Here is a 6,003-nt window from a genome sequence, read left to right on the forward strand (position 1 = left end):
GGGCCTTCTGTGATTGGTTCTCTGTGTGTGTATTATTAGTTACTTTGCTGTCTTTGTGATAAAACATGATGACCAGAGGCCACTTAAAGCAGAGAGAGACTATTTGGACTATGGTTCCGGAGGGATGAAAGTCCATCGACGCGGGGAGGCAAAGCAGCACGAGGAAGGATGTGGAACAGGGAGTCTAGAGCTCACCTCTTTAAGCAAGGACAAAGCAGAGAGGGTAAATTAGAAGTCGGGGGAGGATACATTCTCACACGGCCCACTCCCAGTAATACCAAGTGTGCAAATACTGGAGCCACAGGCGACATTTCTCATTTAAAGCACTATGGTGTGTGTGTGTGCACGTGTGTGTGTGCGCGCGCGCGTGTGTGTACATGTGTGCGTGTGTGTACGTGTGTGTGCACACATGTGTGAGGGATGTGAATGTGTGACTTCAGACATGCACATGGAGGTCTCAGGACAACTTCAGGATCTGTTATCGGCTTCTACCTTGTTTGAGATAACCCTATGACAGTGTGGTGCTTCGTCTGGTAGGTTAGGGGCTGCCAGCTTCTGGGAATTTTCCTGCCTCTGCCCCCACCTTGCTGTAGGAGCACTGGGATTCAGAACCAGGCTACATGTCAAGCTGTGACATGGGTTAGAAGAACTCAGCGTGGCAGGCATTTACTGACTGAGCCATCTCCGCTAGCCTACAGCCTTATTATTTCAAATTACAAGGAGAAATTAAAGTATTAGGAATAATGACTACAAGTAATTAGTAAATAATTGTAATTGCTGTGGTTTGGGTTTGGGTACCCCAAAACCCGTGTTCCCAGCTTGTTGCTGGTGGGAAGTGTTGGGTTGTTGGGATGTGCTCTTGGAGAGGATTGTGAGATGCCTGTGTCTCCCTTCCCCTTCTCTTCCTGGTTATGAAGTGAATGAGTGTGTTCTCATCATGACATGCTGACTCAAGACACAAAAGCAAAAGGACAAACTGACCATCCAGTGATGGTTCCCAAACAGAATCAAGCACATGCCTGCATGACCGTTTTAAAGTTGGTTATGGGCCTGGCAAATGGCTCAGAGGGTGAAGGTGTGAGTTGCCATGTCTGGTGGTTTGAGTTCAATGATGGAGGGAGAGAACTGATCCTCTTTATCGGGATGGCAAAAGCTGACTAATACACGTGTTTAATAAAGTCAATAAAACATTGAATATCAGAACGATATTCATGTTCGAATTATCTCTGTTAGAAAAGGAAGGGAGGGAGAAAGGAAGGAAGGAAGGAAGGAAGGAAGGGAGAGCCATATCTCCTGTCTTTACCTCCTTAGTGCTGGGATTAAAGGCGGAGCCACCACCACCTGGATCTGTTTCTGGATTGATTTTATATAGCCCAGGGTAGCTTTTAACTGACAGAAATCCATCTGCCTCTGTCTCCTGGGATTAAAGGTGAATCCTGGGATTAAAGGTGTTTACCACCACTCCCTGGCCTCTAGTGGGTTAGTTTTGCAATCTGATCTTCAGACAAGCATTATTTATTAAGATACAGATAAAATATCACTACAGAATAGTCCCTTAATTTTAGTTTTTCTTCTGTCTTACCAAGTGGCTCTTCTGATACAAACAGAGATTTTGGATTTTCCTTTAACAAGCACATTTGGGTTTAGAGAAGGAGAGAGCCACACTCCAACTACAAAGCCAGTTTTAATCTTTAACTGCCCTGGGACTACAAAAAGGGGACTATTTTCCTTATGTCTATGGAGACCAGCATAAACAAATATTTGGGAAGATTTATGAAATTTTATCCTGTTGGAAATGTGATATACCAATAGACCAACTGACTCTTTTTCTTGAGACATTTTCTCCGAATGTTTTATTTGTTCCATGTTCTTCAGATTCCCTAATTGGATGCGTTTATTCTCTTGGAAAGCAAAAGACAAAGCCCTGACCCAACCCTAGCTTTGGGGAGTCTTCCTTTGGGCAGGTTCTATCTAATCAAAGGCATTTGTCAGTCTTATTAGTTTAGATTGAACAGCCATGCTATTTTATGAACTATTGTCTCTCCTAATGAAAAAGTCTCTCCTGTTTGAATTTAATCTTTATCAATTTAATGATATCCATAGCTTTTCTTCTCCTGTGGAAACAAAAGCAGAACTTCTTCCCCAATGTAACATATATCCTGGTTTCCATTCTGAGGTCAATACATTCTCGAAGTATACAGGCTGGTTTGATTTGGGCAGTTTTTCCCTACTACCCAATGTCTCTCTGCAGCTGTTGTTCCAATCTCATTAGCACTTAAAAAATTTAAAGTTAATAAAGCATTGTAATCTATCTCTGCTTCTAAAGTGTGTTTAGATCTTTCTTTTAACTGTTTGTCATGTAGGATTGTGTGCTATACTTGTAATATGCAAAAAAACCGTTTCATTTTGCTAGAGACATATGCTGGAGCACTGTCAGTCTTAATTTAATTTTCCAAACTCTGCTAAAATAAAACATCTCCATTTGCCAAATTTCATTTCTTTGAGTACCCTTTGTGCTACTTTTTTTTTTTTTTTTGGTTTTTTCGAGACAGGGTTCCTCTGTGGCTTTTGGAGCCTGTCCTGGAACTAGCTCTTGTAAACCAGGCTGGCCTCGAACTCAGAGATCCTCCTGCCTCTGCCTCCCGAGTGCTGGGATTAAAGGTGTGTGCCACCACCGCCCGGCAGGGCTACTTTCTTCAGGTCCTTTGGGCTAATTTCTTCAGGTAGTGGAGTTTGGTTATACAAAGAACAAGTAGAACCTTTACTTTTAAGTTCCTGACTTGTTGCCAAGTGATAGAAAAATCTTTTTTCAAACCCTTACTACTAACATGATATTTCTTAGGAAATTCCAATGCTGCTAGCACATTCCCAATATATAGCTGATCAATTTCATGACTATCTTGGGTCAGAGGGCCTGGTAGGCCCATATGGAATCTGATATGTGTTTTATGTGAAGGATGATTTCTATTTCTGATTATTTCTTATAACTGAGTAAATAGCAAAGTTAATTCTGAATCATTTGGAATAATTTAAGTGGTTTTAACGTGTAAAACAACTCTTTCTGCATATTGAGAGTCAGTAACTATATTAAGAGGGTCTAGAATATCTAATAATACCATAAGAATAGCATATAATTCTGACTTTGAACAAAATAATGAGGGATTTGAGCCACTTTACTTGAATTTCCTGACTTATAACCTGCCTGTCCTGATTTATTTGTGTCAATATAGAATGTAGGGGCTCCAGAAATTGGTGTTTCTTATATATTGTGAGGAAGGATCTAATTATTTCTCTTTAAAAATTGAAGTCTCTTGTTTTGGAGATATTTGTTACTAATCTCTCCCAAGAAATTCCAGGAAGCTCTTTGTCAATGTTTGTTTTGGTAAAAAGGTACCACAAAATCTGTTGGGTCTATTCCTGTTAATTGATGATATCTCAATTTTCCTTTTAGAATAAGTTCAGAAACCTTTTCTACATAGCTCTTTAATTTTTATTTTGTTTGTGTGATAAAGGTATTCATTCTAAGATATTATTCTCTCTCTGCATAAGAATTCCTGATATAGGTGGGTCTTCTATCTATCTGTTGCTTTCATTGGTTAATTAATAAAGAAAACTGCTTGGCCTGATAGGTCAGAACATAGGTAGGCGGGGAAGACAGAACAGAATGCTGGGAGGAAGAAGGCAGTGAGACAGTTGCCATGAAGCCAGCCACCAGGTCAGACATGCTGAATCTTTCCTGGTTAGCCACCACCTTGTGGTGCTACACAGATTATTAGAAATGGGTTAAGCAAGATGTGAGAGTTAGCCAGTAAGAGGCTAGAGCTAATGGGCCAGGCAGTGTTTAAACGAATACAATTTGTGTGTTGTTATTTCGGGTGTAAAGCTAGCCATGTGGGATCCGGGCGGGATGAAAAGCAGGCCTGCTCGTCTCACCACTACAAATTCCCATAGAGACTGCGTAGAGGTCAAAGCCTAGGGGAAATCCTACTAAAAGGTCACATTGTCAAAATTGTGTGTGTGTGTGTGTGTGTATGTGTGTGTGTGTGTGTGTGTTTACATTCATAGATTAGTACTGCTCTCAATCTTGGTTGAGGAAGTTTCTTTCTGCGGTGGGCAGAGAGGTCAAGACAGAGACTGATAACTGTTATCCAAATGTTGAAAATAGTGAGCATGTGTGTTCCACCTTCAAAGAGAAGTCTTTATCGGCACCCTCCATGCTCAGGAACACCCTGGAAGAAGGGAAAGAAGGAACACAGAGCTGGAGGATGGAGGTGGGTGCTATGGAATGCTGTTTTCTGGACACACATGGCTCTTCCACTCATGAACTCAAAGCAGCTGTGTCTGCCTATGTGAGACCTGTACAAGATCAATCTGGGCAAAATTCCAGCCTAGAGGAGGAGGCTTATTTCCCATAAGCTCTGACCACACCACTCTGATACCTGTAAGAAAGCACTCAAGCCAGAGGACAGAGAGGTGGAGGACAGGGAGAAACCTTTCCCCAAGACCATAGTCGAACGACTCTCACTGTCTGCCACCCGCTCATGTAATTGTTCTCTCCCAGTGGGTTCCACGCGTGGGTTTCTGTTGTCTCAAAATGAAGGTTCATTCCCAAGCACATCAACATAGCAGAGAGTACCAAGCATGCACCCTCTAGGCTACAGACATATGAAGTCATTTAATTCCTGCGGCAGCCACTTGGGACATGTCCTGTCGGTTCCGCTTTTACTTGAAGTGCAGAAAGGCTAAGTAACTTGGCATTTTGCATGAATGATAAATGGAAGAACCAAGGTTTGGACCAGAGAGTGGATTCAGGGCTCCCCTGGCTCCAGGTACTGTTCCTGTGAACCGAGTCCACAACGGTCCTCGGTCCTCACCTCCTAGTTCTGATGTCACCACTCCTCAGCATATATGGAGTCCGTCTTTCTGTGTTGCTCACATGTTGTGGTAGGTCAAGGATGGCTCAATCAGAGCATGTACTTCCTGTGTGTCAAGACTGCTCTTGCCGGCTGCATGACTCAATGCCAGTAGAATCCCTAGTCCATGTCTGTAAAAACTGCTTCTGCCTCCCCTAGCTGTTCCCTGCCATCCTGACTACTGCACAAAAGCCCATAGCCCCTTCAGCACTTCCTTCCCCACGCCTCAAGGCTCTCTCTATACTTGTGTAACTCACACACACGTACGCGTACACGCGCGCACACACACACACACACACACACACACACACACACACACACACACCCATGTCATTAAGACTCCAGTTCTGACATGTTGATGTAAGGGGCAGCCCATCCTTCCCACGTCCCTTTCCTGCAGCTTTAGGCCTCCTTGGCATTCACCCTGTGACTGCGGACAGGCAGGGCCCCTCCCCTGACTTTATACAAAACATCCCACAGCTTTGCAGCTCTTACCCTTCAGCAGAGAGTGTCCAAGCGCCTCTCTATACCCGATCCTGAGCTCGGGAGACCAGCCACCCTCAGCGGCGGGGAGTCTCCCCTACGGCCCTCTTCTGCTCAACAGAGAATTGGTATGTCTTGGTGAAAAGTGATCAGATGTGTTTTATTGGCTATATGGAGGTGACACCATGTTCCACTAATACTATTATTTATAGTTAATAACCCATGCTCAGTGAGTGTCTTCCCGTGGTCTCTTCCCGAGCTCGGTGACAATGCTGGGTCAGGAGAGAGGACGACTTCACTCCCGAGCACAGGCCAGTGACCCCCGAGACACATGGGGGTCACAGAAGGGTCACCTTGTTGGTATAATGTGACCCTCACATCTGTTTTTGTTAGAAAGGCTATGTTACAGGACCCCCCACCACAGTCAGCTCAGCAAAGGTGAGGGATGGCGTTGAGGGTGACGAGAGCCTGTGACCGGCCTCTATGCTTAGAGACATCAGAAAAGCACAAAAGGAGAGAGAGATCAGATGTCCCCACTGGATGGAGGCTGGTGATGGGGCTGGCATTCCCCGCCAGGCTCGTCTCACTTCCAATGTCACAGACAACA

Source organism: Arvicola amphibius, chromosome 6 (assembly GCF_903992535.2).
Source record: "Arvicola amphibius chromosome 6, mArvAmp1.2, whole genome shotgun sequence".
In the NCBI taxonomy this organism is placed as follows: domain Eukaryota; kingdom Metazoa; phylum Chordata; class Mammalia; order Rodentia; family Cricetidae; genus Arvicola; species Arvicola amphibius.